Genomic DNA, 21,381 nt, shown 5'->3' on the forward strand with positions numbered 1-21,381 from the left:
GTACCACTTTGTATTCCCACCAGCAATGTGAGGGTTCCTGTTGCTCTATGAGATGTGGGTTGTTTTAATGGAAGCAACGAAAGATGTTGAGGAAGTCTGACACTAGCAACAGCTAGAAGCCGTTACCACTCCTAGACCCGAAGGGTAAAAGAAGGAAAGCAGAGTTGGCAGAGCCCAGGGAGAACCAGAACCATGCAGCAGCCATAATTATGGAGGCCTGGAGCCACCACCAGGAAACAGGTGCTAAGGCCACTTGGCGGCAGTGGAATAAGTATCCTGATGTCTTTCTCCTCCTAGAGGCTGTTCTCCTGCCAGTGCCTCCCATTAGCTGAGCCAGGTAGAAGCTAGAGAACAAGAGAATCCCCATGATTTGATCAGTAAGGGTCAACCCCTAGGACACAGAGCAAGGCAACAAAGAGGGGCTGATGGATCTGCAAAGGGGAGGGGTACACACAAGGATTACAAAGCATGGTCAAGGTGGTAAAGTAAACAATAATGTTATGAGCAGTGTTATTTTAGGAGTTTTTAAATGGTGCATCACTATTTTTCTGTAGAGCGCATTATTGAGTCATTTCTATAATGTTTTGAAACACAGAATCTGAAGCTGTAAGTCACCAGTGGAGTGGAGGAGCAGTACATCTCTCCAGGACTTCCTGTCCTGCCTACTCACTCTGGTGGACATGGCCCTAAGCATCCAGGAAGATTGGTCTCCGTGCGACTTCAGATATTTAGGAATGAGGGAGTCTTGTCCTCGTCTATCAGTCATAGTGCTTAATAATACTGCATTTGCATGATTATTTCCAGGTGAAATTCTATTAAAACCCAATGTCTGTTCTCTCAATCTAAACAAGTGTTACAGCCAGTAGCACTGTTGGCGATTACTTGTTAACTTCTCGTCTGAAACTCCCTTTTGTTCAATCAACTGAAGAACTTTCTTATGAATGTGGGGAAAACAAAACCAAAAATATTCATTGTCTTTGTTTTTGTTTTTTGTTTTTTTGAGGAAGATTAGCCCTGAGCTAACATCTGCTGCCAATCATCCTCTTTTTGCTGAGGAAGACTGGCCCTGAGCTAACATCCATGCCCATCTTCCTCCACTTTATATGTGGGATGCCTACCACAGCATGGCTTGCTAAGTGGTACCGTGCCCGCACCCGGGATCCGAACCGGCGAACCCCGGGCCACCGAAGTGGAACGTGCAAACTTAACCACTGTGCCACCGGGCCGGCCCTGTCTTTGTCTTTTAATCTTTGATGTGCAAGGTCCTCCAGGGCACAGGGATGGGAAGAAAGAGTGGGGAGAAATGCACCTCTTTCCCTAGTTTAGAGTTTCTCAACCTCAGCACTATTAACGTTTTGGGCCAGATAATGCTTTGTTGTTGAGAGCTGTCCTGTGCATTGTAGGATGCTTAGCAACATCCCTGGCCTCTATCCAGTAGATACCAACAGCATCCTCCCTGGTTCTGGCAAATCAAAAATATCTCCAGACATTGCTAAGTGTCAAAATCTCTCCCAGTTGAAAACTACTGTCCTAGTCTAGGGGAGGCACTAACTCCTGCCTGCCTTGTTGCCGTAACAGTGACCTCCATTACTTGACACAGACATGGTTTTCTTCTTTGTAACCAAAAGGTTTTAAAACTGGATCCCAACTTGTTATCAAATGTCAATTTCCAGAAAATTCTCCTGTGGGCAGGAGATGCCTTTACTAACCCAAACCATCCTCCCTACTTCACTCCCCTTTTACTCACACGCACATGATTCCAGGTTTGATCTTAGCTCTCCTTAGCAGATCCCACCACCCTTCGTGGCCAGATGGGTCGGGCCATTGACGATACACACGACTGTTGTGAAATTTCAAAAGGCAGTTAGAATAAAAAACTGGATGTTCTGGGATTTCTATGATGCACACAATTAGAAAAAAAAATAGAAGTAATGATTTGTGCCTTCATCCAATCACAAGTCACCAAATAATGACCCCTTGTAATTTACCATATGTACCCAATGGTCCTTGTTTGTTCTCTGTTCTTGTTTATACCTAGAACACAGCAGCTTTTCTCTTTTCTATCTTCATGTTCCTTCAAGTGTTTGAGAGGGAAGAAATCCTCAAACAACCCAATCTCCTTTTACATTGGATTTATTTATTTTTTAATATCCTGCCTCATTCCAAAAAAGGTTTTGAAGAGAATGAAGACATTGGATGGCACGGGTCAGTGAAAGAGCAACTGGAAACGACATTCCCCAATTTAACACTATTTTCTGAAACAATGTCAAGCCCTTACAAGGATGGGAAAATAACAAAGTCACATACCGTGAAAGTCAAGGATTCTCTCTTAGGGAATAAGTGTCCTCGAGCTACTGTCCTCCCAGTACATTTGTGAGCTTAACAGTTTGGAATGTCAACAAGAAGGGTGATTGGGGGCAGAGGCCAGCAAGAGGCTTCATGGCTCACTCATTGATCAATGTGAGGAAAGGAGTTAAAGCTAGAAGCTGTTGGGAAAAAGTGTGCAGACTAACCACTTTGAATCAACATGCAAGAGAGATTTATCTTCCCCAGACATGGACAAATTACAACCAAGAATCCTGAGCAAGCAGACCTCCTGAATACAATACACTACACTGGATGGGCTGAAAATCTGTTCAATAAAGGGCGAGACCCTGCAGTGTTTGTCTTTCAACATCCCTCACTAACCAACCTTCCAAATGTTCGGTTCAGCCAGAGAGATGCAATTGGTCACTTTATTTACAACAGTGTTCAAGGCCAAATCTAGGCTTGAACTTTTCTCTGCTGACTCATTGTTAAAGAAAAAAAAAAGAAAGGAAAAAGAAAGAAAGGAGTGAAGGAACAGTATGTAGTCGGTCCAGTTTGGGTTACTTAGTCTGCCATGTTCTTTCAAAAGAGGAAGTGGAACTTTGGAAGCCAGCTTTTGGGTGGAAGTTCAATCCTCAGGCAAGGTTTCGAGCTCGCTAGACCATAGATGTTATCAGAAACCCTTGCCACAAGTTGCCCAGGATGCTCTCAGTTATTAACATGCTTCAGAAGAATCTAAAAGAGCAGACTTATAAAATCACAGGCAACCACTCTGCAGAGTCAGCAGTCACTTCAGCTGGGAAAGCAGGGGCCTTGCAGCAGCCTATGTTGCGGTGACCCAATCACCTTGGCCAGAAACAGTACCAGAAGCATAGGTACAACCCTGACAGCCCAAAGATGTGGAGAATGAGGATGTTGGTTTGGTTAGTCTCAAGAAGCACTGTGCAACAGAAATACAATGCAAGCCATATACGTAATTTCAAATTTTTTAGTAGCCACATTATGAAAAGTAAAATGAAACAGGGAAAATAAATTTTAATGATATATTTTATTTAACCAAATATATCCAAAATATTATCACTTCAACATGTAATCAATACAGAAATACTTAATGAAATAGTTTACATTCTTTTATTCATACTAAGTCTTGGAAATCTGATGTATATTTTACATCATATGTCACTTACAACACATGTGGCTATTGGCATATTGGTCAATGCAAATCTAAAGCAGCCACATAGAAGTTCTAATCTCTTGATACCCTCAGACATCAGGACATGCCACAGTGTATCAATGGAGTAACTCCATCAACATGACTTGGAAACAAGGTACAGTTGCATATAACAACAACAGGAGAGTTGGATCCTGTCTCTGTGGCCAGCTAGTTGTGTGACCTTGGACAAGTCACTAGATTCCTCTTTCCTCATTATCTATCAACCGAGGCAGCCATGCTAGTTGATTTCCCAAGTACATTTAAACTCTCCAATTTCCAAGGTCTCTGGGATTGTGAAAGACACTGATGATGGTTTTAAATACCTGTTCACAACTTTTTTCGATACTTGTCCCCACAAGAGGTAGAGCCGAATTCTCTATCCCTTCAGTATGGGCTGGACTTAGTGACACGTTTCTAACGAACAGAATATGGCAGAAAGTATAGGATGTTACTTCTGGTATTAGGTTATAAAACGATCGCAGGTTTTTTGTTGGATTCTCTCTCTTTTCTCTCATTACTTGCTCTGGGGCAAGCCAGCTGCCACGCCATGAGGATGTTCAGACAGCCTATGGAGAGGCCCACATTGTGAGGAACTGAGGCCTGCCAACATCCACATGAATGAGCTTGGAAATAGATTATCCTACAGTCAAGCCCTGAGGTGACTGCAACCAAGAGAATAGCTTTACCACAACTTCATGAGACACCCAAAATCATAACCATTCAGTCAAGCTACTTGTGGATTTCTGACCTAGAAAAGCTGTGACATAAAAAATATGTGCTGTTTTCGGCTCAGCCCTGTGGGGTAGTGGTCAAGTTTGTTGTGCTCTGCTTCGGCGGCCTGGGTTCGCAAGTTCAGGTCCTGGGCGCAGACCTACACCACTTGTCGGCCACGGTGTGGTGGCAACCCACATCTAAAGTGGAGGAAGATTGGCACAGATGTTAGCTCAGGACTAATCTTCATCAAGCAAAAAAAGAGGAAGACTGGCAAGAGATGTTAGCTCAGGGTGAATCTTCCTCAGAAAAAAAAAGCGTTGTTTTAAACTGCTAAATTTGGGGAAATTTGTTACATGGACACAGCTAGCTAATCTATTATTATAACCTGGAATACAAAAGACAAGCTGAAGGAACTGAAAAACAGGTTGACTACCAGCAGGACAGCACAAAGCCATCCTTTCCATCATTCATGGGCACTTCCAGGAAGCAGCAGTGGAAAGCAGACCCACCAAGTGTAATAAATAACGTTAATTGAGCACTTCTGTGTGCTAGGCACTGTTCTGAGCACTTTGTACATCTTAACTCACTTAATCCTTGCAAGGACTTATGAGGTGGGCAGTACTAATACCGCCATTTGACAGAAAGAAAACACAAGCACAGAGAGGTTAAGTATTTTGTCCAGAATTATAGAGGTTGTAAAAGACAAAACCACAATTTGAACACTGACTGTCTCTACCCCTATGCTATAATGCCTCATCCAAGAAATTAGATGGATGTTCTCCCCAAGGCCTAGTTGACAGAAGAGATACACAGACACACAGGGAAAAACCCTGAAATAATGACTTCCCCTGGGAACAGCGTGCAGGGCTCAGGGCTAAACCATGTACAGCTTGGATATGTACATGTAGGGATCCCGGCAGCAGAAACAATTACATTTCTGGGGTGCTCTGAGACGGGAAGACCGACTAGGGCATGGGCCCAAATTTTCTTAAAAATAAGATCTAATATTATAAATGCTGATACAGCAATTAGCTACGAAGGCCTGATGTCATGTGAATTTGGAGGACTTGTTATTTTGGGGAATCGGTTTTTCAGGTAGCAACAATGAGGAATTGAGATGTTTTAAGAGCACGACATACAACGGACAGTGAGCAGAGCTGCTCTTTTAAATGGAACTGAAAAAATGATGTTAAATCATAGCAGATGACCCTAAAGGTCAAGGTTAGTGAAGATTTCCTGTCAGGGAAGGCTGTGAAATTGGAGCCTGTGGAGTTTCCTTCCCCAGAATTTCCCCTCTCAGGTTTTTAGACTATGACACTGGAAGAGGGGAGAGGTGAACTCTATTAGAGAGGTTAGAAGTATGACTTTGGGGTCAGAGTTGATCTGGAGCCCTTTAACTTTGTCATGTGTGAGCTTCAGAAACTCAGAAGACCACCCTGCCTACGCTCCAAATTCCTCAACTGTAAAAGGAGGATTTATAGCAGTATCCATATGTTACGAATGGTATTAATGATTGATACCTCAAACTGACCTAAGTCAATCTGATCTTTCACAATTACTGGTTCCTTTTTAATTAATATAGGTGGTATTCAGTAATTAGAGGTAGATGAGGCCACCTCCCCCTAACTTCCCCACTTGGTACTAAGTAACAATAAAAGCAATTCTCAAAGAAAACTTTGCCCCAAGTACAAATATTCATTTGCAAGCAGATACTAAGTGCTAGGAATTCTTGACTTGATTCTTGTTCTGCTAAGTATTTCTACAGAGCCTTGTCCAGAAGGTTCACTTGAAATACATCAAAAAATACTCCAGTGGCAGAATTCAGGCCAAGTCAGGTAACAAATTCCTTCTAAAGACAGCTAGAGTCAGGACCATTTCATATTCCTAAGCTAAAGATGTTATTCAAAAGTTTGCAGACTCTTGGACTCATACACCCTGTTCGTGCACAGTGGGAAGCCCTGCATAGCATCCACCCACAACCCACATGACTTGAATAACTCCAATTTCATTAATGAAAAACTATTTATGATATCTATTATGATAATCTACCAGGCCTCTGATGTTCACCAAAAATAAAGAGAGCTCCACAGCTTATAGTAGGGCTTTGGAAGTGCACTGCTGTGGTGGTAAACTGTATCTCAAAATGGTACTGTTTGCTGGTTTCCACTGAACAAATACTGCCACCCAACTGATTTCAAGTATTAACATAACATCCCTAAATGCCGTTAGGAAGAGATGCATACAACCAGCTCTCATAAGCTTGTTCAAGTCAGCTCCTCAGTACCACTGAGTGTGGTCTTATGATTTGAGTTTTCCTAATGCTGACTACACTATGAAACAGCAAATGTTAACAATAGCTTTGTGTTAGTTATCTCATGTTGCATAAAGAATTATCCCAAAACTTAGCAGATTAAAACAGCATACATTTATCATCTCACTTTCTGTGGCTCAGGAATCTCGGTATGACTCAACTGGTATTCCTTTGCTTCAGGGTCTCTTAGAGAGCTGCGATCAAGGTACTGGCCTCAGTCATGGTCTCACTGGAGGGCCTGACTGGAGAAGGATCCACTTCTAAGCTCAATCTAGAGGGTCTCGGCCTCAGTTCCTGCTGGCAGTTAGCTAGAGGCTGCCCATAGTTCCTTGCCATATGGATCTCTCCCGCTTCATCATTACAGCCAACCTGGAAGAAAAGCCAATGAGAGAAAGGGAGTGCCAGCAAGAAAGAGAGTGAAAGCAAGATGGAAGTCACAGTGTTTTTATAATCTAATCTTAAAAGTGATATCCCATCACTTTTGCCATATTCCATTTGTTGGAAGCAAGTCCCTTGGTTCAGCCCACACTGAAAGGTAGGGTTTTACACAAGGGTGTGAATATCAGGACGTGCGAATCATGGGGAGCTATTTCAAAAACAACATACCCAAGCTCCTATAGATGAAAATTAACTCCCAAGTATATGTCACATTGTCCATACTGAAAGCGTTTCGAATTAGATTATAAGCAATATAAACTAAGGCAATGTAAGTTCAGCAATAAGCCCAGTAAACGTTCAATAACTCCTTCTCCTTCTCGTCCCTATAGTATGGGAGTATAGGAAAGGCACAATTAGAGAGTGCAAAGTGGTAGCTCAAGAGCCCAAATTTGACCAATAAAATGTTTAAAACATTTCAAGTTCTTTAAGACATTTGCCCTCTTCTGTTTGCCACAGACTTCAGCATTCCCTCTTGCCTTCCATACAGCAGATTCACATTGTTACACAGTCTGGTCCTTGAACAATTTGCATTAGGGATCCTTTGACCTTGATGATTGTAACCTGTAGATAAACCTCATTTAAACACTATTTTTAATCTTCTCCTTTCCACTAAGCCTATCTGTCATTCAGCAAATACTTCTCAAGTGTTTCTTGTGTTTAAGAAACAGTACTAGGCAAGTCACAAGACACAGAGCTGGGTAAAATGTATCCCCTTGACCTGACCAAATGAGCTAGGTCTCATTTTATTTTCTCATTTCAAACTCTAGTGTTCCAAAGATGGTCAATCTGGTGGGAGAAGCAACAGCAAAGGGCTGGGAAAATTCAGGAAACAAAACTCCACTGAGCAAAGTCTTCCTCCTCACACTATGCTGAAGCTATGTAAGGTGGCCTGGGAAGTCTCCAACGCATAGCCAGGCATCATAGACTAGAACAGTGGTTGTCAAAGTGTAGTCCTAAACCAGCAGCTTAGCCACACTTGAGAACTTGTTAGAAACGCAAACTCTCAGACTCCACCCCGGAACTTCTGAATCAGTAACTCTGGGGGTGGGGTCCAGAAATTTGTGTTTTGCCAAGCTTGCCAAATGATTCTGATGGTTCCTCTAGTTTGAGAACTACTGCACTACAGCATGTCAGACCTGAAAAGTATCTTAAGGATCATATGCTCAAATCCCTCACTATACAGATGAGGAAACTGAAGTGCCAAAAAGTGACATGACTGGTTAATTTCACTTAAATAATGAGCAGCTGCCTCCCTCAGGCACATGCATTTTGAGTCCCGAGATTTCAAGCAGGCCAGGGGCTGGGCTCCCTGTCAGCCCTGGGCTCCCGCCTAAACCCATTCCTTGGCTCCGAGTGTACCAAGCACCTCCGTCCAGTCATGCACGGCACGTCCCGCCAGGTCTGCAGGTGTGGTCCATGTACTCAGAGGTGTGCCACTGGAAGAGTTAAACAATTACCAACCTTTGCTGGCCTTCCTGCTCTTTAATGCCACATACCTGCCCCATTACCTGCTAAGGTGAGCTCAGACAGAGGCTGGGCTCACTCACCTCCCTGGACACGTGCCAATGCTGAGGGGGCTGGGGTTGGGCTGCTGGGGCTGCTACCTTGTTCATGCAACTAACATTTGGACAGTAAACCCGAATTTCCCCAACATATGGCAGCCTGGAACACAGGATCATGGTGAAAAGCACAGAATTCCTGGTAGATTTCAGGTATAACCTTCTGAATCACCCTATGCAATGACCAGACCTCACATAGGTGTGAGTTGGTGACCAGGTTATAAATAAAATAACAACAAGCAGCAGTATTTATCAGAGCAAAAGCCCCGTTATTAAGTAAGAAGAGGGACAGAGATTTTTAGCTCCATCCTTCCACATACATGGGGCTGGGGAGAAAGAGATAAGAAAGAGGCCCTCTAGAATTTTTCCAAGGTCACTATTTCTATGATTGGGACTGGAGAACGATAATAGAACTATAAAGCACATGTCCTCATCTGGGCTACTGGATAGCTTTTAAGTTATTTTTGAATCTTCATGTCAATTTCTAAACATATTTAGAGGTCTTGATCATGAGGGATGAAGAGAGGTGCAGAATGGGTTATTCTGGTCTAGAGCCACATGTATTTACAAGCAAATGAAGAATGGGGGGTCCTTTTTCCAGGTTATTCTGATATACAGTGGCATCTAATCTCAGCACAGCCCTACCAACTCCCCTCCAACTCCAACAAAAGAACAAAAAACGTGAACATGTAATTCATAAAAATTCTAAAAATCCACAATACCAGACTCTGTTCCTGAAAGAGAGGAGCCAAATCGTAATCATTTCTTTTTTTTTTTTTAAGATTTTATTTTTTTGCTTTTTCTCCCCAAAGCCCCCAGGTACATAGTTGTGTATTCTTAGTTGTGGGTCCTTCTAGTTGTGGTATGTGGGACGCCGCCTCAGCGTGGCTCGATGAGCGGTGCCATGTCCGCGCCCAGGATTCGAACTGACGAAACCCTGGGCCGCCTGCAGCGGAGCATGTGAACTTAACCACTCAGCCACGGGGCCGGCCCCCCAAATCTTAATCATTTCTGAACTCTTACACCCTAAGACAGAGGTCTAAAATTAGTGGCCTTTTACTATGTTTAGCCTACAGACATGCCTTATACAGTGTTGTATACACAACGTTTAATTCACTTTTAAAATAAAGTTTTGAATTAGCTACTGTGGCAGATTATATTTTTCAAAGGTTATTGCAACACTATTTCCCGGCCCACATGCTCTTCTAGAATGTAACCTTGTCGCTACCCCAAGCAGAGCCTTCAATCTGGTGGGCATGTGACTGCTTTGGCCAATATAGCATGGCTGAAGTGATGATACTGCATGACTTCTAAGAGTGGGTCATAAAAGGCCACACAGCTTTCTCCGTTTGTGGGACCATGGTGCTTGTAGCTCTGAGCCACCATAGAAGAAGTCCCACTACCCTGAGGCAGCCACGATTTGGGGAAGTCAGGCTACATGGGAAAGCCACATGTAGTTGCTCCAATTGGCAGTCCTGGTCAGTGAGTCCTCCCAGTCCAAGAACTGGACATGTAAGTAAATGAGCCTTCAGATGATTCCAGCCCCAGCCTTTGAGTCTTCCCAACTGAGGCTTCAGACATGGTGGAGCCAAAACAAGACATTCCCACTTTCCCCATGAATTCCAACCCAAAGAATGCATGGGAACAATAAAATGGTTGTTTGTAAGTGGATAAGTTTTAAGTTAATTCGTTACGCAGAAAACAGTAACCAGAACAGTTTCCAACATTTATTCATACAGAGATTTCCCATCACATTTCAGAATTTCTTGAAAAATTGGCGGCTATGGCAGATGGACACCATGTGTCCCCAAAGCAAGGAGCCAGGTAGCCAACCTGGTGGCTAGTAGTTGGAAAACATACTCAATGGACACGTGCTCTCCAGTTTTGCAGAGTGGCCATCCCTGCCACTATGAACGAAGGTCCAATGGCATGAATTGCTAACACTTAGCTTGTTGTTTTACTTACACAGCGGAACTATGTGCTTCAAAGTGGGTAAAGAGAAGACAGAGAGGGCTCTGACTCTTTCAGATCAGCACCTTCTTGCCCGGTTCCTGTATGTTCTTTGAGTTTACAACCCCTGCCCTGGAACATAGTAAGCACACAATAAATATTTGTTGAATTTCTAAATCAATCCATCCTTCTTGCTGATTTTACATTTATCTCTGGATCCTGCTGATAAAAATTTCTTTTCCATTAGCTTTAATGGCACTTAAGACATCTTTTTCTCTTCCTTCCCCCCTCCCTCTCTTTTCCTCTCTCTCCTTCCGCCTGTCCTTCTTTCCTTACATTCTTCCTTCCTTCTTCACTTTTGCAGCTACAGCCTTGTCTGTATATCATACCACTGCACACTGGCTGTCCATTCACCTCTCACTCAGAATACAGAATAATTAAATAATAGTTTTCTAGCTGGAAAAGGCTTGTTCCTTAGCAGAAGTACCATTTAGTTCAAGGAGCACCTGCCTCAGAATCATTTAGGGAGTTCTTTAAAACATAGAAACCAATGTCCCTCCTTGCCTTCAGTAACTCAGACTGAGAGTGCCAAGACAGAAATATGGACCTCAGCAAGTGCTTCACATGATTTTGGTGCACACTGAAGCTTCAGAAATCAGTCCAGCCTCAAGTGGCTAAAATGGAAGATAGGTTCTGCCATCAAATGGGGGGATTCCGAAGACAAATCTGATGTGACCAGGGTGAATGGCCCGGGGGTATTAAGTGAAGGTTGGAGAGCACGCAGAGGTTGTACTGGAGACCATGGTGAAAATGAGGTGGCAGGACAATGTGAAATTAGGGCGTGGTCCTCCAATAGCACAGAGGCTAGGAGATCAGCTGAGCAAGGTGGGCTCAAGCAGGGTTCCATGTCATGGGGTCTGTGAACCTGGACAGGAAGAAAATTCCACCTTGTTTGTACTAATCCCTAAATGAAATGTAGCATACTTCCTTTGATTCTGAATGTAGGCAACAACTCAAAGTAGCATTAGTAGGACCGATGACTTTGTCCTAATAGAAATCACAGGTGTTTTTATATCACAGAGATACCTTATGATATCATTTTCACTCAGCTCTTCTTCAAAATTATGACCGTTTTTAGCTCCCTGCTAGATCTTGCTATTTAACGGACTATTACTGAAACACATCTATTATATATGGCAATTCAAAAAATTTTTGATATATGGTTTCCTTTGGAACCCAAATATTGTATTTTATGGATTTAAAACGTTCCTCAGGAAGGAGTTCACAGGATTCACCAGACTGCCAAAGATTCATGCACCTGAAGCCCTGGATTAAAGGAACAGGGAAACTAAGGAGAAGCCAGCCCAGTCCTTACAAGTCTACTAGAAAGATCCAGGCTACCACCTTCCACCTGTGCCTCTCCCCAAGGCAGGAGAGAGCTAAGGAAGGTGACAGGGAGAGGAGGGCCCCCAGGTGCACTCAGCATCCAGGCCACTCCTCCTAGGTACCTAGTGGCATATACTGCAGCTTCTACCCTTGGGTCCACTGGTCTGCCAGGCAGAATCCATGGTGCTGGGCCTGAATTGGGACATGAAAGGCTGAAGGTTCATCTTCTCCTGGATACTGGACTGACCATCCAGCCTCACGCCTGCATGTCTTCAGGCCCAAGACCCACCTCTGATGTCACTTAACCAGCCATCCTTTTTGGGCAGCATTGAAAGTGCCACATTTCCACAGGCTGGAATGAGACAGCCACACTGCTGACAAGCAAAGGATGTATTCCTCCACAGAGAGCCTGAGAAGGACATATGAACCTCACATTAAAAAAAGCGATCCTTTGTTACAAGCTGATGTACCAGCACTGTGCGAAGCCATTTATTCGTCTTCACAAAAGACGTTTTTTCCCAATGTCCATGTTAATATCTCTGCTTTCTAGATGAAGAAAAAGAGGCTCTGCAAGATTAACCACTGTATAATACTAATGTCTATTATTATGATTAATAGCCATTGTTATTAATAATAATTAATTATGGATTATGTTTTACTCTGTATTCTGATTTTACATCAATACTACTTAATATAATGTTGATCAATTAATTATAATTAATTACAAATAACATTCATAATAGCTGACAGTAATAATAATAATATTGCACCTCGCTGTGTACCAGCCCATAGGCTGTGCACTGTTTTTTCATTTCCTCATATAATCTTTCTACAACTCTCTAAGATGGATACTATTATTATTGCTGTTTTGTAGATGAAGAAATAAGGGGCTGAAGAACTTGCCCAAGGGCCCAGAGCAGGGAACTATTTCCTGGAGAACTGGAATTTGAACCCAGGCTTCTCCAACAGAAGGTCCACGTTCTCTCCCTTACATCCAGGGCTTCTGGTCCTCACTGTACCACTTATGTTAATACCCCACTCAACCTACACGTTCTTGGCTAGTAGGCATCATGGAAGCTTCCAGGGAAAGGGTGGGGCAGGGGTTTGAATGTCTCAGAAGTGCGAAGCCAGTAGGGCTGTTTCCTCAGGCCGGCATCTTGTAGCCCTCTCCCCACGATCCCCTATGTCTTCTGTAACTTGAATCAGCAGCTGAGCAAAAGCCACAAAAACAGTTCCAGGAGGTGTGGTGTGACCAGGAATAAACACAGGCAGGGAACATTTGAACCAAAACGCACTGAAACTTGACAACCAGGACATGCTAGGACACGCCAGCTCATGGCTCATAAAGGTTGCAACTTTTATTGTGAATGTTCACAGTCACTGGTTAAAATAATACTAATAATAACACTACCTGCTGACACTATGAGGGTTCTCTGGGATTTGCGGGTACAGCACTATGGCAGCTCAACTGCAGGGAAAGGCTGTGAAACCCAGGCAAATGGACCTTTTCTTGCCCTTGAAGAGAGGAGATGCCGGGTAGGGTTAAGGGGTGGAATTTCCCTGGCTCATTCCATGACGCCAAGACCAAGGTTAGAAATGAACTGAACCACCTTGTAAAAAGCATTATATATAAAGTCATCTGTTTACCTCAGCCGCTGCTGTCACAGCCCCATGTTCCTATCAAGGGTTTAAAGCAAACACTGTGAGCAGCTAAAAGAACAACATCGTTTCTGATTCTCTCCTAAGACCTGATTCACTTACAAAATGGTCTTATGAACTCAAAATTACGGGAGGGGAGGAGGGTAGGGAAAGACAAGAACCCTTTTATTTAGCATCTTATTCACAATGAAAATTGGCACAGAAGCCAACCACATACATTAACATAGCTCGGGCAAGTTTAAAGCTTATGAATACATTTCTGTGGAAAAATGTGAATATGGAAAATCCCCTCTCTTATTTTGCCCTTTCCAAAAAAGCAATGAGTTCTGGGCTCAAAGTGTATCCGTAACCTCACTTAGAAACAGGGAAATGCCAAGTGAGACGAAACTGGGGGAGTCCGGGTCTGAAGGGAGCCAAGGGTCTGCTACTTTGGAAACCAAAGGAGAGAGGAGAGAAAGGGAGGAGGCCCCAAGACTCACTTGCAAGGAAGATTTCATCCTAAATAGCAGAGGGACGCCCAGGTAGAAGAGACTGAGGTTCTCAGCATCACTCTGGTGTCTGTTGGAGAAGATATATACAATTAGAAGAGAGGGAGAGAGATTTGTTTCTAGTCTTGCTCAAAATACACCAATTAAAAGGGTACTTACAGTTAAAGGACTATACACAGCAATAACCAGGAGTCTGGGATGATGATCTTGTCACTGAGTTTTATTCACAGAGTTTTTCCTTGAGGAACCTTTAAGGATTGAGAAACACAAAGTAATTCATCCTCCTAAAAAGTGCCTTGAGGATAAAGTCTTCTGCGGATATTTCTTCTTGTTTTAGTTACTTTGTAGGCATTAGTGAATGCGTTGCCTGACAGTTGCCCTGGAGAATAGGGATTTAACTATCCATTCACAGACAGGGGAAATCAGTTTAGAGATAAACAGGCTGAGGAAAGTATCCACAACGGCAGAGCACCATCCATTAGTATATCTGCCTTCCACCCATCCATCCTTCCATCCATCCTCCATCCATCCATCCAACAACTATTTATTCGGAGCCCAAAGGACACTCAGCTATGCACATGCAAAAGTCTACAGAAGCCCTGGGGAAATACAATTCCTGAACTGAAACTCATCTTCACGGCTTCGCCTGAAGAGGTAGAGCAGTGTTGGTCCTAGAGGAGAAGACACAGCATGCAAAGGTTGAGAAGATGAAAAGGGATACTTTAAGAACCAAGCGAAATTCTAAGTAAATATATAAACCACCACTTTGCTAGAAATGATCAAATAAGGACATCTAACAATCAACAACTGACACATTTCTAGAAAGCACTCAGCAAGTAATTATTGAGCACCTACTACGTGGCCAACTCTGTACTAGACCCCGGGAACACAGACAAGCTCTTCCTCTGCTCACAGCACTCCCAGTCCAGCGGCAAAGGCAGACATGAAACAACGTCCCCACATTGTGGTAAGCGCTGCAGGCTTTGTGAGAGCTGATGGCAGAGCACATGGCTGGCCTGCAGGCTCAGGGAGGAAGCAGCCAGTACCAAGGCCTCATGGTAGGAACTGACTTCTGAGGAAATGTCTGAGTCTGGTGTGGCCGGAGAGGCTGGTCATCTAAGCCCTGCAGGCTATGCTGAAGGCAATGTAAAGCCACGTACGGCTTAAAACAGGGAAGACACTATCATGTTTGCTTTTTAAACTATGACTCTGGCTTTTGGGAGTAGAATGGCCCGCAGTGGCAAGTAGTGGAAGCAGAGAGACCATTGGGGCAATCACTCAGGCAAGATGCTGGTGGCACACAAATTAGGACCTTTCAGGTAGAGATGGAAAGAATGAGAGGTGGGCTTAAAAGTTATAAAAAGGAAAAAGCACTGGAGGAGAGAGTCAGAACCTCTTCCTGGGGAGCAAAGGAATGGGAAAGGAAGAAAATGCTTCCCCTGCATAGTTAATGGAGGTGTGGTGGGTACTGCAGGGGTCCGATGGGAATGCGGCAGAGGGCAGGCTCCAAGTCTGGCAGGCACACGAGGTGGCTGTTCAGAGAGCAGCTCCTCATCTAGCTCAGCTATGGGAGGAGAAGATTTGAATTGAACTAGTTTCCAGAATGTCAGATACGTCTCCACTCATTCTCAATTCTCATCTATCTGGTAGGCTAGATTTTTCCGTTCTTTCTGCAAAGTGACATTTCTAGGCCTGACATCCAAAAATGGAAGAAAGAAATGGCAAGTCTTTGATATTTAGGATTACGGTTTCTCAGATATATTTAGAATGAAATTCAGCAGTCATGGAAATGGATTGACATTAAAATATTAAATTTAAAAAATAATATTAAAATATTATAATTATTTTCAACTTAACTTTTGAAAATCACAAAAGAGCATTGGCAGCTTGAAATCGTAGTGCTGTTCCTTGTGGCCCAAACCACATACGCCTTACCTTTTCAGAGATTGTAATTTCCTTGTACGCACATGGGAATATGATGTGACAGCCACCACTGCCCACACTAGAGGTGTCACTCTGCCTTGCGAGTCACCCATCACTGCATTTATAGCAGTAAGTCAACAATTACCTTGGACTTCTTGTTAATGAGTTTCATAAACTACTAATCAGAGTCCCTTAAATGATTAGGAAGTTGGGCCTGGATATCACATCAGATGAATGTGTCACAACTTTATTAAATTTAGTGTATAAATTTGGCAAGTGATTTTTTTAAATTAAGAGAAAGCATCATTTTGTCAATCTTTTGTTCAAAGGATAACTTTGACCACCACTTCAAACAGCAAAATGGACCAAGATCTCTAAAAGTAGATAATGATAATAATGTTTATATATTTCATAAACGCTTCCCAATATCCTAAGTTGCTTTTGTGTGTGGGGAGGTTATGGAAAGAAGGTAGATATGCAGAGAATAGAAGGTGGTTCTTGTTATTTTTCAAAACCAGTTCATCCTTTCAAATGAGTCATATCCCTATGTCTAAGCCAAGTTCTTCCATGTCCCCACTGGCCTTGGCTTTGGGAATCCTGGGTGTGACTCATGGGTCATGATCCTAAAGACAGAGCCTTATACTTCTCCAAAAACAATTTAGGCCCCTCCACCTGTGATGCAATGATACAACTCCATATAAATCAGAGGGAGCTTTTACGGGTTGACTAATATGTTAACACCCTGTGATCCAGAAATGAAGTTGCCTAAGCTTTTTTTAGGCTGGGTCATATAAATTGTGTCTCAGGCAGTGTTCTAGAGTTTTCAGTGTCATCCAAGATGATGTGGCAGAATGGGACAACAAATGGAAGATTAATATGCATGACTTTGTGCAACTCTTAACCATTTTTTGTTGGAAAGAGACCAATTCCTGTGCGTTTATGTTGGCTCTCAACCTATGCCACCATTCTTGGAACTGCAAGAACTTCCCCTAGTTTCCAGAATAGGATCTGGAATTCATAATATTTGACCCTTATGACTTGTGAACATAATACCATTCAGCCTCATTTGAAGAACTGAATGAAATCCCTATTTATACCTTTTTCCTAACCCTTAAATTTAGCTTTGCAAAATTTGTTACCCAGAGAGTCTATAGGCTACAAGAACCACTTTTTGCTGTCTTAATAAGTTCTTCCAGAGGCCAACCAAAATCATTCAGTATAATAAAGACAGACAAGAAAACACTATTTGTAAGAAAAATAGAAACAAACAAAATCTTTTTTAAAAAACCAAAAGCTCTTTTTCAATTCAATGTAATTGTTACTAAAGGGATATGCTTTTCAAACTAACCCTGGATAGCAAATGTGTGTATACTACAATCAATTAGCTGCTGCCTGGAGCATTGAATTGAAAAAGATACTGGTTCTGAGGAGAAATGATCAGCTTGATTAGTAATATCTGCCATAGACTCACAATTTGGGGATAGTGGTTTTAGTGCCATCTATTTGCCATCCACATCCCACTTGCTAAACCAGAATATTAAAATTATTTTATTGTAAGTAAGACAGAACACAATATTAAGATAATGCATTATCTAATATATTCCCAATGCCATAAGTACTGTGTAGCACCTTCCTCACTCAAGAAAGCTCTATTACAAAAATCAGAGGCTGACCAGCGAAGAACGTCTTGACCTAAGCTCTCAGCCCCTCCCCCATGGCTTTGACATTCCATATATGCCAATGACTTCCTAATGTTTATTCTTCAGATTCAGAATCTTCCCTGAGCTTTGGATTATAGTTCAACTGTTTATTAGACATCTTCATCTCAAACATAGCAAACTCAAGAAAAACCTTCTTACTCTAAAAAGATTCCTTTTTGCATATTTTCTATTCCATTAATGGCATCATTATGAACCCAGACTAGAACCTTAAAGTCATTTCTCCTTTTCTTTCAACCACTCCACACAATTAGCCACCAAATCCTAGCAAGTTTAACACTTGACTTCTATCTGTATATTAAACTAATACCTTTCTTTTGGTATTAGTTTTCTACAGCTGCATAACAAATTGCAAAAAAATTTAGCAGTTTAAAATAACACAATCTATTTACTTTTAAGATTGGTACCTGAGCTAACACCTGTTGCCAATCATTCTTTTTTTTTTTCTTTTTCTCCCAAAGCCCCCAAGTACATAGTTGTAGATTCTAGTTGTGAGTGCCTCTGGTTGTGCTGTGTGGGACGCCACCTCAGCATGGCCTGATGAGCGGTGCCATGTCCGCACCCAGGATCTGAACAGGCGAGAAACCCTGGGCCGCCGAAGTGGAGTGTGCAAACTTAACCACTCAGCCATGGGGCCGGCCCCAGTATTAGTTTTCTACAGTTGCACAAAAAACTACCAAAAAATTTAGAAGTTTAAAATAACACAATTTATTCTCTCACAATTTCCTTGGTAAGAAGTCTGGGAATGGGTTAGCTGTGTCCTCTGATCAGGGTCTCACTGGCTGTGTTCTCCTCTGAAGGCTCTGGGAAAGCACCTGCTTCCAAGCTCTTTCATGTTCTGGACAGAATCCAGTTCCTCACAGTTGTAGGACTGAGATCCCATTTCCCTGCTGGCGGTCAGCTGGGGCTGCTCTCCACTCTCAGAGGCCCACACTCCATGCCACGTCGCCCCTCCGTCTTCAAAGCTAGCCATGGAGAATCTCCCTCATATCAAACTCCTCTCACTTTGAATCTCTCGCACCAGGAAGACCCCAGTCCCTTTTTAGGAATCATTTGAGTAGGTCAGTTCACTCAAGATAGTCTCCCTTTCTTAAAGTCAACTAATTTGAGGCCTTCATTATTTCTGCAAAATCCCTTCACAGAAGTACCACAATAAACACTTGATGAAACAACTGGGAGAAGGCATGTGTACATCAGGGCGAGTGCTGGAGGGATTACGGGCGGAATGCCATGGTCACTATTTTACTTGAGACTCTAACCATCTCTGTACAGACCACTACAATGACCATCTGACTCTGTCTTGAATTGGATTCTCCCAAAAGCAGAACGAGATAATGATGCAAGTGAGGGCAGTCTATTTGCAAGAAAAGCCCAGGAAACACTCATGAGGAAGCAAGGAAGTGAAACAGAAAAGGAAGGAAACCAATACAGGGTATTTTAGTGAATATGTTACCACTGCGAGCAACAGAGGTTCATCACTGCTGAGGAGCACAAGGAAGCTGGGGTATTTATCTCCCACCTCCCACTATTATTCCTTGACAGCTGCTCCCACTTGCTACATAAATGCTCTCCAAAATTTTCTTTTCTTGTCTAACTAAATAAAACACACATCTGATCCTGTCATTTCTCCTTCTAAAAGTACCTATCTGTTCATATAATCAACAAACATTTATTGAGCACCTATGATGTGCAATGCCCCATGATAATCACTGTGGATTCAACAGTTACATACACAGCTTATAATTGGAGTGGCCCCCCAAAATAAACCACAAATCCCTTAGCATAGCCCATAGGACCTTCAAAATCTGATGTGAACCTATTTTTGCAGCATCATCTCTCCGTCTCCATTAAAATCATCTTCCATTCAGGTCACCCAAAGTTCTCAGTGTTCTTGGAAAATGTTGTGCTCTTGCATACTTTCATTAACTTTGCTCAACCTAAAATGTTTTTCCCTACCTACCTTCCAGGGAGACTCCTATTAAATACCTGATTCAAAATCTACTTCTTCTGTGCACCATACTGACAACTCTGCCTCAATAGCATTTATCACTCTCATTGCTCACATCTCAGCATCTGCTGCACAGGAGGTCCTTCTAGAATAAATGCATTTGAAAATCATGACAAAATGCAACAATATTAGATTGTAGCCTTTCTGATATGAAGAACTGTTTTAAGATTTCTTTTTGTTTTAGATTTCCATATATGGTGTTGTTATTGGTTTCAGATATGTATCTATGTAGATAAACAGAAAGAGAGAGAGAGACAAAAGTTGAGATACATAGATATGGATATAAAGATAAGGCAAAAATAGTTAGTAAATATTTAGTTGATTTTTGATATTCTGGGATTCAACACAAGAGTCAGCTGGTCAATGTGTCCTTGGGGCTATTTTTTGGGTTATTTTGGTGAGGAAGACTGGCCCTGAGCTAACATCTGTTGCTAATCTTCCTCTTTTTTGCTTGAGGAAGATTGTCACTGAGCTAACATCTGTGCCAATCTTTCTCCATTTTATATGTGGGACGCTGCCACAGCATGGCTTGATGAGTGGTGTATAGGCCCACACACAGGATCAAACCCACCAACCCCAAGATGTTGAAGCAGAGCACACCAAAGCTAACCACTAAGCCACAAGGCCAGCCCCTTGTTTTTGTTTTTGTAGCTCTATTGAGGTATAATCAACAAATAAAAATGTATATATTTAAGGTGCACAACTTGATGTTTTGATATATGTACATTGTAAAATGATCATCACAATCAAGCTAATTAACATATCTATCGCCTCACATAGCTTTTTTTAAATGTGCGAGAACATTTAAAATCTACCCTTTTAGCAAACTTTAGGTGTGAATATATATGTACCTAAAATATATATAATATAATAATATATATGTCTAATATATATATAATACAGTATTGTTAACTGGAGTCACCATGCTGTACACTAGATTTCCAGAACTTCTTCATCTTGCATAACTGAACTTTTGTATCGTTTGCCCAAGATCACCCCATTTCCCCCACCCCTCAACCCCTGGCAACATGACTCTACTCTGTGCTTCTATAACTACTTTAGATTCCATATATAAGCAAATATATGCAATATTTGTCTTTCTGTGCCCAGCTTATTTCACTTGACATAATATCCTCTAAGTTCATCCATTTTGTCACAAATAGGAGGATTCTCTTCTTTTTAAGGTTGAATAATATTTCAATGCATGTACCACATTTCCTTTATCCATTATTGCTCAGTTGACACTTGGGTTGTTTCCATATCTTGGCTTTTGTGAATAATGCTGCAATGAACATGGGAATGCAGATATCTCTGAGATTACGATTCCATTTTCTTTAGATATATACCCAAAAGATGGATCACTGGATCATACGGTAGTTCTATTTTTAATTTTTTGAGGAATCTCAATACTGTTTTCTATAATGTCTGTACCAATTTACATTCCCACCAACAGTGTACAAAGGTTCCTTTCTTGCCACATCCTCACCAACACTTATCTTTTGCCTTTTGGATAACAGCCATCCTAACAGGTGTGAGGTGATATCTAATTGCAGTTTTGATTTGTAGTTCTTTAATGATTAGTGAGGTTGAGCATCTTTTCATACACCTGTTGGATTTCTGTATTTCTTCCTTTGTGAAATATCTATTCAGTTCTTTACCATTTTTAAATCAGGTTGTTTTTTTGCCATTGAGTTGTCTGAGTTCCTT

General features: G+C 42.0%; 1 long non-coding RNA gene across 1 annotated transcript in view; it reads right to left on the reverse strand.

Annotated features, from left to right (window-relative positions):
* Nucleotides 1-21,381, reverse strand: part of LOC123277371 (uncharacterized) — a 261,288-nt gene that overhangs the window by 74,487 nt on the left and 165,420 nt on the right. The window contains exons 4-6 of the long non-coding RNA XR_011494568.1: nt 14,185-14,273; nt 14,017-14,095; nt 10,508-10,624 (exon numbers count right to left, since the gene is read on the reverse strand). This is a non-coding gene — a long non-coding RNA (uncharacterized lncRNA). The remainder of the gene's footprint in view (nt 1-10,507; nt 10,625-14,016; nt 14,096-14,184; nt 14,274-21,381) is intronic.

This window comes from Equus asinus, chromosome 15, assembly GCF_041296235.1.
Source record: "Equus asinus isolate D_3611 breed Donkey chromosome 15, EquAss-T2T_v2, whole genome shotgun sequence".
Classification (NCBI taxonomy): domain Eukaryota; kingdom Metazoa; phylum Chordata; class Mammalia; order Perissodactyla; family Equidae; genus Equus; species Equus asinus.